A 12728-nucleotide genomic window follows, 5' to 3' on the forward strand; every position below is an offset into this window, starting at 1 on the left:
TTGTGACATAACAAGTTTCCTCTTATCCTCTAGCTTGGCTTCAATGGCAGTGTTGGGTCGAAGTAGAACTCGCCCTTGGAATCGATGACCTGCTCATTAAAAAATCCGGCTATAGACTCTTGAATTGCTTTGATTTGGTCTTGCCGTATGACCTTTTCCTCCAACCATCGAGTCTACAGGTTTGAATTAAAGGAAAATAAATTAATATATGTACATATATATATAAAGACATAGTAACACAATCAATAATAATAATTAAATGAATATATAGTGTATTTTTAACGTACTTTGAGTCTCTCTGTAGGAGTTCTTTGGGAGAGCACCTTGATAAACTTGCAAACATAGTAACCACAGTAGTTGTTCCCCTGTTCCTGCCTCAGACACCACTTTACGAGAAAAAGATTTGTCATCCAATCTGGTGATCCGGTGAAAGCTATATGTTTAATTAATAAAGATGATGCGATTCAGGGGACTTACTTTCAAAGGGATTACATTCAGTGGCGCTTTGCATTTTTCCATGTGTTGCTTCTCAATAAAGGTTTTCCAAACACTGCCCAATAAAAAATTTGCCACATCATCAGATATAGTTAATCATCATGTTTGTGTGTATATATAGTTGCTAGAGATCCCGAAATTACCTCTGGATAATATCTACCATATCTTGGTAGTCTTGTTGTGGTTTTCTCATCGAGTCATAGATTATCAAGTGACTTTTCACCAGATCGATGTCCATCAATATCCAGTGATTGCTGCATGTGTTTATAGAATATAACGCATAACACTCATTAATTAACTAGAATCAACATATGAGCCATTAAGGATATGATCGACATGATTAACACTCACTTGAAGTTATAGGGAAAGAGTATATCCTTCTTGTGGCATTGGTTCACTAAGAAGTTCATGAGGTTACTCTCTGACTCAGACTTCCAATTAGTCTTTGTTGTAATTGGGTCTTTGAATATTATATGGGGATCAACAAAACCAATTTCATTGCAGCCTTCCTTTCTAAGCTCTGTCATTGTAAATCTGCATATATATAGTACTTGTTAGGATAATTTATATACATATACACACATATGATGAGTTTAATAATAGATCGAAAGAATTATTACTTACATGCAATAGCAGCTAATGATAACTTTGTCCAGAGAGGTCAGGTGGCATAGTTGATGAAATTCTGCAAAGTCAACATACATAACATCATTGCCATGGAACCAATGTTCATCTCTAATTCTGACACCAACGCAGAAGTCTCTATTAGTAGACGCCTGCATGTACCACTTGTTTAGCAGGTACATTTGCATCCCCAGATCAGATAAGGTTTGAGGGTTGTATAGACTCTGGCCTAGTACAAATTTTTTCTTCCAAATATCAACCTCCGCTGCACTCTCAATGTTTCCATCACCAAACATCTGGTAAAGGTCGAGACCAGTCTCATCAAGAAATTCACCAAGGTGATCCAAATCGACATCCGGAGGTATGTTTGCCTGATGCATTAATCCTAAATTCGAACCATATTCATTACCAACAACTAGCGGGGGGATTGATTGGTGCGCTTGTTGTCCGAGTTGGGCAACTCCTTTCCCTGCCCGCTTCTTTTTCTGTGCCGCCTCAATTGACTTGGTGAGAGTGCGGTCATAGTCTGATAACGTTGATTTGGACGGCTTACGAGATTCCCGCTGTTGTTGCTGGTAAGAAGTCACCTTTTTTCTTAGAATATCTGGAGCTATGAAGAAGTACGGTTTCTCCGGGTTTCTCCTTGCTTCTTGATTCATTTTAAGTTTGTCATAGAATCTAGACATATCTTTTTATATGCATCAGTTCCTTCTTCCTTCTCTTCAGATATTATTTTGGGAATAGCCCTTGGTTTCACGGTGGCTTTCTTTGCAGGCGGGGACTGGTTCTTCGTTTGAGTGGCTGGCCTCTTGCTAGGCTTCTTGGTAGGCGGGGGCGGCGGAGGCGTTGGAGACCTCCTTGGAGGTGTTGGCAGCGGCGTTGGAGACCTCCTTGGAGGTGGCGGCTGCGGCGTTGGAGACCTCCTTGGAGATGGTGTGGATGCAGCCTCGTCTTCCAACACAATGTCATCGTATAGAGCACTATGATGATCTGGCGATTGAATAATTGGATTTAGGTTGGGGGAGGATCTGCTACAAAAAAAGGAATGACATATTATTATGAGCAGATTGTTAATTATTTAAGCCAATACAAATTAATGATGTAGTGTTTTCATCCGCACGTACCTATGGTGAGGTAGTTCAGGAGGAGGTGGAGCCGTCATCCCTAGAATGATGATGTAGCACTTGCACCATAGAATGAATGTCTTCTCCGCTTCTCCTAGAGTCTTTTCGCCATCACCTCCAGGAATGTCAAGAGGCAAATCACTAAAACCTTTTTCAGCTTTATCTACCGAGATGGTAGCATATCCTTCTTGGATTATATTCCCATGAATCCTTGGTGTCTTAGTTCGGTCGATAGGATTAACAAGACCGATAGCCACCTTGATTGTGGAATTCTCCTTCGGAATGTGTAGCTCACACGTTATACAAGGTTCAGTGACGTCATCCACAGGGAAGCGCAGTCCTGTGTCCCCTTGATTTGGTATCTCCGTGGAAGCGCAGCTGCTTTTCAACTAAACAGATTGGCTAATGTTGATTCCTGGCTCTGATGCTGCTTGCTTGCACTCACTGCTATTTGCACTTGCCTTCTGATTTCCTCCTGCATTCTCGCTTCAAGGTTTTTTTCCTGCTCCTGTGCTTCACGCACCGCTTCCTCCAACCTCTGGAGCCACTGTGCCTCTTCTTCCTTCTTTCTCTAGCGACTTCTGTAGGAAGGTCTGTCCTGAGGGAATCCATGCTCCCACGAGACACTTCCTTTGCCTCTAGTTCGGCCACCATGTTCAATAGTCCCGATGGCGTATGTCAGCTCATCCTTCTCTCTGTTGGGCCTGAACGCACCACTAGCAGTAGCTTTCTGAGCATAAAACAATCTTTCTGCTGCTTCTTGCAGTCTTGCGCCATAAATGCACTTCCCTGTCTCCTGGTCTAGTGTTCCCCTATGACCAAAAAACCAATTCTTTGTACGTTCTCCCAACTCGAGTGATTCTGGTCTGATACCCTTGGCAAGAAGGTCTGCTTCCATTTTGTTCCACTTCTTAATGGCAGTCGGGTAGCCACCTGATCCCAAGGTATGGTGGTATGTCTTCTGTTGGGTATTACGTTGGTTCTTTATCACCCGACTCACACCCTCTTCTGAAGTCTTGTACTGTACAAACTCATCCCAATAGGGCCTCTACTTTGAGATCGGGCCTAGGACAGTAAAATATGGTGCTATGTTCTTCTTGACATACGTCGTGTATAGGTGTTTCTTCCAAGTCTGAAACTGGGTGGCCATCTTCTTCGTTGCCCAATCCCTAACTCGCTCCTTCAATTCATCACCATCCATTATATCATCATAACCATCTATTTGGAGCGTGAAATGTACCAAGACATCATTCCAAATTAACGCTTTGTCACGATCAGAGACAAAACTGATATGAGGAGCATTGGTCTTCTTCTTCCATTCACGGGTACTAATCGGGAGCTGGTCCCGTACAAGGTAACCACAGTGGTGCACAAATTTCATTTTATTCGGCCCCCTCGGTTCTCCTGTATCCACATTGAACTCCGAGATGATGAAGCGGCCCTCCAATGGCTTTTTGGGACCTCGAACATTTTTACTCTTCGTTGTAGTTGTTGATGTCGATCCAGAGGGCTACAAAACATAAACATTATTTTTAATGTCATGAGCACACATAAGACATATGATAATATATATAGCTAATAATAAAAAATATATACTTGGCCAATCTGTTGTTGCTCATTTTGTTCAAGAGCTAAGTACTGACTCCCGTCATCTGCATCCTCTTGCACGTTATTTTTAGCACCATCATTGCCGGCAACTTGAGTGCCAGTGTTGATCAAATTCATCACCAACTCCTCCTCATCCATGTTTCTCGGGTCGGCCATCTAGCTTCAAAAAACAAAACCAATATATAGTACATCAAATCTTTGCTTACATGCGTAAAATCTATGAACAATATGCATTATTAAATCTTGCCCCTCGGTCACGGACGCAATTCGCCACACTAGGATGAACTACGTCGGTACTAGGGCGAATTAGGGCTATACATAAACGGCCGAGGGCAAATTGCGTCGGTGACTAGGGCAAACCACGTCGGTGACATCAACAGCGCGGTTCGCCCTGGTATGATTGTTTAGCATTAACGATAACGATAATACGAATGTTGATCAACTAGGCCACGAGAAAGGGCGGTGTGACAAGAGTGGCGGTGCTCCACTCCGCCGTATATATGTCTGTACACATGGGTGAACGAGGGCGGCGGTGCTCCGCCATATACATAGAAACGCATGGACGAACAAGGGCGGTGGTGCTCCGCGATGTATATATACATGCATATCAATATAAATGACGTATATATACGTGTCGGCGCGGTGGCCGATGTGCTGACGACGACGACGTGAGGCGGGCCGGCGTGCTGACGACGACGACGACGTGAGGCGGGCCGGGGCGGCGTCGGTGCGTGATGTTGTGATTCTATGTACCATATGAACCATGTAGTCATTCATCATATGAGAAAATTCTATGTTGATAATGTAAGTATAAGTCATTATGAAATGTAAGTATATGTGTCTTATTGCTAATATAACCATTACTATTTCCAAAATGATAAGAATTTATTTTCTTCTTCTACAGGCGATCTCTGATGTTATGATATAAAGTTTGAAGATAGTCTTCCCGGAAAAAATATGTAATGCTCATATTACTTTAGCAACATTAATATATTATATCTGTATATTCAAAGTTCACAAATGAAGAAACGTTGAAGTTTTCCTTCATTTGTCTGTAGCCATGCATGCAAGTCCAACCAAAACTACTTACATCATCACATGTGATATTTTTTATAAACTAAAAAACGCTTAGTTTACAAACTGGGTATCAAAATTGAGTTCCTATTTGACCCTTATATATCCTACAACAAATCCTTCAAAAAAAAGACCCTACATGAATATATTTGGATAAAATTTCGTTAACAAACATTGATCTATGAAGATAGAAAAAATTCTTCTATTGAAACTGCATCTTGGAATAATGGCATATCATATAGCGATGAATATATGGCAGTTGATGGGCTAGATCATTTTCAGCTTTAGTGACAACGACAATGGTTTCCAAATAATATATAGCGTGTTTATTATACAAGCCATGGATTTACATCGATCTAATTAATTTCTAAAGTAATTTCAATGGTGGTCCTTAATTAAACTTGTCATGAGTTTAGGTCCCAGTGATCTTAAAATGTATTTTAGTACCATAAAATGTAGTTTTTGACACTCTAAACTTGCTAATTTATCTATATAATATCCAAATATTCAAAACTTGCGTTAAGATATGGTTTTGAGATGTGAGCTTGACAACTCCATCTTTCTCTCTTTGGCCTCGCTCGCTGCATATATAGAGTTCTAAATATTCATTTTCAGTTCCTAGATTTTGTGATTCAAAATTTGAAATTTTCAATCGACCTCGAGCGTTGACATGGCTTCCACCAAAGTTGTAGTTTTCGACGTGATCTATAACTCGGCAGTGGAGGGCTCGGGCGAATGTACAAAGAGATCGACGAACATATCACCTCGAGCTCAGCAGTGGAGGGCCTCGGGTGCGGTAGGGCCACGGGCATGGTCACCTCGGGCGCGGAGGAGGGCGCGGTGGAGGGCCACGGGCGCACGCGGAGGAGGGGCACGGGCGCGCGCGGTGGAGGCCGCACGAGGAAGAAGAGGGCGGCACCGGTGTCACGGAAGGCGAACGGACGCGGTGGAGGCGGCGCGAGGAAGAAGAGGGCGGCGGTGTTCGACGAGGAAGAAGACGAGCGGATCGATCTACGCCAGGCACTGGAGGTTATATATGAGAGAGAATTACTCCCGGTGCCAGCCACCAACCAGGAGTAAAAACCCTTTACTCCCGGTGCGTATTACCAACCGGGAGTAAAGATATCTTTACTCTCGGTGCGTGTTACCAACCGGGAGTAAAGGTATACCTTTACTCCCGGTTGGTAACACGCACCGGGAGTAAAGGATTTTTTTGGCGGGCCACGAAACTGCAGCCCACCTTTACTCCCGGATGGGCTTCCCACCCGGGAGTAAAGGTGGCCTGCAGTTTCGTTTCCCACCTGTTTTAAGCAATAGTCTTATTAAATACAATAGAAATGCAATAGTTTTTGTTAAATACATAGTAAATTAAATAAAAGGCATAAAATTATTTTGTTAAAAATATGAATTTTCTTTTTGTTTATTGCACATAGGAAAAATCTATAACCTAACTTTTTTTATTTTTTGTTAGAATTATAAAACATAATGTAACTAATATTTATTATTTTGTTAATGCAAAAATGTAGTGTTTAATTAAAATTATTAAAACTATTGGTTTTGGACAGGAAATTTGTTTTCATGTCATTTTAACGTTAATATTTTAATTTTTCATCACTCAGTATCCTAATTTACCTTTTTGAGAGAGAAATCCCACCAAATCAAACATTGATTTAATTTGAAACATGACATAATAAACATCTGAATTCACAATTATTACGTAATATCTCAAACACACACTATATTAAATCACTATATCATCAAGTGGGCACAGCAGTGAACTTCTTCTTTACGTATGTCCCTTGGTTATGATCGCTTCGTAACCATGGAGTGTCCTCATCATTTACCAAGATGCTAGGGTCTTTGTTCACTTTGAAGGGCGGAATTCGGTCATCCTTTTCATATTCTTCTGACATGTCCGACTTGTCCTCAATTCCCACGATGACTCTTTTCCCTGAAAGAACTATGTGGCGCTTTGGCTCTTTGGTTGAGTCATTATCGTTTTTCCCTCTTTTTGGTTTGGTAGACATATCATTGACATAGAACACCTGATTCACATCCTTGGCAAGGACGAATGGTTCGTCTTTGTACCCAATATTACTAAGGTCTACTGTTGTCATTCCATACTCGTTGTCTACTGTTACCCCGCCTCCGGTCACCTTGACCCATTAGCACTTGAACAATGGGATCTTCAAAGTAGGTACATATTCTAGTTCCCATATTTCATCTATGCGTCCATAATATGTCTGCTTATTCCCATTCGGGTCTATGGCATCTATGCGGACACCACTGTTTTGGTTGGTACTCCTTTTATCTTAGGCTACTGTGTAGAATATGTTCCCATTTATCTCGTACCCTTTGTATGTGACGATATGCCATAATGGTTGCATAGCCAATAAATACAGTTGCTCATGGATGCTCTCATCACCTTGACATTTTTTTCGCAACCAACCGCCAAAAGTTTCCATGTGCTTATGCATAATCTAAGCTTCAGTCTTCCCTGGAAACTCGAATCGTAAGAGATCCTTGTGTGTCTCAATATACGGATCTACCAAAGAGGAGTTCTGTAGAACTGTGTAGTGCGCTTTATTGAAATAATCATCATCCATACCAATATATGTTTTCCTCCCTAGTGTCCCCTTTCCGCTTAGTCTCCCCTCATGTCTCGATTCAGGAACACCAATCGAGTCAAGGTCGGGAATAAAGTCAACACAGAACTCAATGACCTCTTCTGTTCCATAGCCCTTGGCGATGCTTCCTTCTAGGCGAGCACGGTTGTGAACATATTTCTTTAGGACTCTCATGAATCTCTCTAAGGGGAACATGTTGTGTAGGAACACAGGACCGAGAGTGAAAATCTCCTTGACTAGGTGAACTAGGAGGTGTGTCATAATATCAAAGAAGGAAGGAGGGAACACCAACTCAAAGCTGACGAGACATTAAACCACATCATTCTGTAGTTTAGCTAGATCAGTTGGATCAATTGCCTTCTGAGAAATTGCATTGAGGAATGCACATAGCTTCACGGTGGCTAGACGTACATTTGGAGGTAGAATTCCTCATAATGCAACTGGAAGTAATTGCGTCATGAGAACGTGACAGTCATGGGACTTTAAGTTACAGAATTTCTTCTCTGGCACATTTATAATACCCTTTATATTCGAGGAGAATCCAGATGGTACCTTGATGTTGTTTAAGCATTCAAACATGATTTCCTTCTCCTCTTTGCTTAGAGTGTAGCTAGCAGGACGTAAGTAATGGCGTCCATCATCTGTCTTCTCTGGATGCAGGTTGTCTCTTTCTCTCAAACAACGCAGGTCCTGTCGTGCTTCAAATGTGTCCTTAGGCTTTCCATACACACCCATAAAGCCTAGCAGGTTCACACAAAGATTCTTCGTCAGGTGCATCACGTCGATCGAGCTACGGACCTCTAGAACTTGCCAATAGGGTAGGTCCTAAAATATGGACTTTTTCTTCCACATGGGTGCGTGACCGTTAGCATCTTTTGGAATAGGTTGGCTTCCATGTCCTTTTCCAAAGATGACTTTCACATCATTGAACATATCGAGTACATCCTCACCGGTTTGGTTGCGAGGCTTGGTCAGGTGGTCTGCCTTCCCTTTAAAATGCTTGCCTTTCTTTCTTACGGGGTGATTTGCAGGAAGAAATCAACGATGGCCAAGGTACACGACCTTTCGATATTTTTTCAAGAATACACCTCTAATATCACCGAAGTAGTGTGTGCATGCATTATATCCCTTGTTTGACTGTCCTGAAAGATTACTTAGAGCAGGCCAATCATTGATTGTTACGAACAACAATGCTCGCAGATCAAAGTGTTCCTGTTTGTACTCATCCCACACACGTACACCTTCTTTATTCCACAAAATGAGAAGTTTGTCAATAAGTGGTCTCAGGTACACATCGATGTCATTGCCAGGTTGCTTCGGGCCTTGGATGAGCACAGGCATCATAATGAACTTCCGCTTCATGCATAACCAAGGAGGAATGTTGTAGATACTTAGAGTAATAGGCCAAGTGCTATGACTACTGTTCTGCTCTCCAAAAGGATTGATACCATCTGTACTTAAAGCAAACCTTAAGTTTCTTGCGTCATTTGCAAACTCTGGGAATTCTCTGTCGATTGCTCTCTACTGGGACCCATCAGCAGGGTGTCTCAACATATTGTCTACCTTACGGTCTTCTTTGTGCCATCGTAACAATTTTGCATGTTCTTTGTTTCTGAATAGATGTTTCAAACGTGGTATTATAGGAGCATACCACATAACCTTGGCAGGGATTTTCTTATGCGGACGTTCGCCCTCAACATCACCAGGGTCATCTCGCCTGATCTTATACCGCGACGCATGGCATACCGGGCATGTATCCAATTTCTCATACTCTTTGCCATGGTACAGGATGCAGTCATTAGGACATGCATGTATCTTCTCTATTTCTAGCCCCATAGGACAGACAACTTGTTTTGCTTCGTAGGTAGTGGCGGGCAATTCATTGTACTTCGGAAGTATCTTCTTTTGGATTTTTAGTAACTCTCCAAATCCCTTGTCAGATACACCATTCTTTGCCTTCCATTGCAGCAATTCTAGTGTGGTTCCCAACTTTTTCTGCCCTACATCACAAGTTGGGTACAACAATTTCTTGTGATCTTCTAGCATCCGCTCGAACTTGATCTTCTCCTTTTCACTTTCACATTCTCTTTGTGCATCACGAATGACCTGACAAAGATCATCAGCCGGCTCATCTTCTACGGCTACCTCTTCTTTAGCTTCTCCCATTACAGTATCATTGAAGCACGCACCATCAAGAATAATATCATTGTCGTCCCATTGTTCTTCTTCACCTTCTTCCATTACAACACCGGTTTCTCCGTGCTTTGTCCAACAAATATAGTTTGGCATGAAACCCGACTTGAACAAGTGTGAATGAAGAGTCCTTGAGTAAGGATATTCCACCGTATTCTTACATATGGCATATGGGCAGCACATGGAATCGTCGCGTTTGTTTGCCTCGGCCGCACGTAACAAAGAATGCACGCCGTCAATGAACTCTTGGGAGCGGCGATCAGCATTATACATCCAATGACGGCTCATCTGCATTACATGACATAAATATCATATTAAAACCTAGATCATAATTAATTATTTATACAACATGTGTGCCACCACAAAAGATACAAATTTATGAAAGCATCGCTACAATGTAGACAATCCCAACTACCACTAAAAGAACTAAAGCTAAAATACATTTTAGGAGCACAAGGATTTCGCGACCAATCTCAACTAAAACAGACAGATCCCCCGATTGTGCAACATCTTTGGGCTTCTTTGGCTGGATCACTGCCTCATTAGCCGCCGTATCTGCCTGTTGTGCAAGATATTTTTGCACGAGTTCAACATACTCTTCCTCCCAATAGAAGCCTGAACATCGTCCACTGCCATCCCACTAAAATTAAAACAAAAAATTAGAACTTTAATCACAACCATCATGAAAATAGGTATAAACTAACCATAATCATTAAATACGATAAAATAACTCACATTGCGATCCGGACACTTGTAGAAGATACGATCCTTGTTGGGACCCTCCTTCTTCACTCGGTACTCCATCACAATCTTCGTCTCATCACGACACTTGCCGCATGGAATGAGAGGAAGGCCCGGCCTAAATCGCTTTGGAAACCCATGAGAGGCCGAGGACCCGGAAGCAGTTGCCATCTACTCTCTATACTCATTTTTTAATACACTATAAATTTCTCCTTTTATAAACAAATAAAATTAACAAACTATAAAATTATCTAGATCTCTAAACAATGATATTTTTAATGGTCATTGTGTTCTCGTCTTTTACTACGGCAGGTAAGTAATTCACATGATATTTCCGTAAATTAACAGAAGAATGGGAGTGTACACACATAACAGACTACTGCGACGATATCGGGACGTGTGAATAAATAACCATCCGTACTAGTTGACCTTGCTTACGTGATCATCTCGGCGAGCATTTCTCCACCGGACGGCACCGTACTTGGCCACGGAAGAGCTCTAATTCTATGAGGAAGGGAACACGGTCTTCCACGACCGTTGCCGCTCTCCCTCGTAGAATCAAAGCTCCTCCTTGACGTCCGTTACCGCTCGGCAGAGAACATGCTCGCCGAAATGAACACGGTCCGCTAGTTCAACTAGTACGGATTTTCTATAATTTTCTAACTATTTTCTAAGTTTTTTATTTCATAAAAAGTTAAAATAAAAAGTACGGTGATTGACAGACTACTGCGACGATATCGGGACATGTGAATAAATAACCATCCGTACTAGTTGAACTTGCTTACGTGATCATCTCGGCGAGCATTTCTCCACCGGACGGCACCGTACTTGGTTAAGGAAGAGCTCCGATTCTACGAGGAAGGGAACACGGTCTCCCACGACCGTTGTCGCTCTCCCTCGTAGAATCAAAGCTCCTCCTTGACGTCCGTTACCGCTCGGCAGAGAACATGCTCGCCGAGCTGAACACGGTCCGCAAGTTCAACTAGTACGGATTTGCTATAATTTTCTAACTATTTTCTAAGTTTATATTTATATATATTTTAACCTTCTTTCATGTAAATATGCAAGCTTGAAGTGATTTTGAGCTCAAATTGCTTACAAATGAAAAAAACCACAATAAAAAACCATAAATATATATAGTGAACAAAATGGCATAAGAAAATAGTGAAAAATGAGAGTATGAGATTGGTAACCTTTACAACTGAAGAATCAACGGAGGAATCGAAAAAATCGGTGGAAGAATGGATGGAGGAACAATGGAGGGAGGGAGGAAGCAAGAACACTAGTGCAGTGAGCTTCAAAATGTGCTGAGCTCGGGCTCGGGGAGAAAGGAGGAGACGGTCGATTTATAAAGGGAGAACATTTAGTCCCGGTTGGTGGATCCAACCGGGACTAAAGGTAACTTTCCAACCCCGAGCGTAGCCACAGCCCAGGAGTAGACCTTTACTCCCGGTTGGAGCCACCAACCGGGAGTAAAAGTATACCTTTAGTCCCGGTTGGTGGCTCCAACCGGGACTAAAGGTCCCTGCCACCTCTGTCTAGCGCAGTAGCCGTTGGACAGGGACCATTAGTCCCAGTTGGAGCCTCCAACCGGGACTAAAGGTATTTCTAGTCCCGGGGGTAAAAAATTCCGGGACTAGAGCCCATTTTGGCCGAGGATCAAAGGTCTGTTCTCTACTAGTGGCTAGAGGAACCCAAGCCTCCTCTACCTACGGAAGGAACGTACACGTCTTGCATCGTGTCTGTCCTACAACCACAACGACCAGCCACATGACGTAGACGACATGACAGCCTCTGTTGTACAAAATTATGTTAACTGAAAGAATCTAACGTATTAATGATATGTTTGAAAGAATATTTTTAATCTTACGTCTAGGAAGCTAAGCATGTAGTCATCCCTGACTCTTGACCGAATGCGTTCAATCTCTTCAACTAAGCATTTGAGTGTATTGTCTTACAACAAAGTTCTCAGTAATAATACTTCTGAATAGATAGCAATAGGTTTTGTTTTCTTTTGTACAAGAATCTAACATATTATAAGGGTGATACGGCTCGAAGGTGGCACTAACTAAAATAGATAACTCCTAATGTCGGTCCAAGAACGCATAATGTATAGTTGTGCAACTTAACGTAGAAAAATAAGGCAATTGGCTTACCACTCTGCCTAAGATCGGTCCTGCCTCCACCTGCCTTCCTGCATGAGTTGATTGGTCGTACGCCGTGTCTTCATCATCGGAGGACT

This window comes from Miscanthus floridulus, chromosome 7, assembly GCF_019320115.1.
Source record: "Miscanthus floridulus cultivar M001 chromosome 7, ASM1932011v1, whole genome shotgun sequence".
In the NCBI taxonomy this organism is placed as follows: Eukaryota; Viridiplantae; Streptophyta; class Magnoliopsida; order Poales; family Poaceae; genus Miscanthus; species Miscanthus floridulus.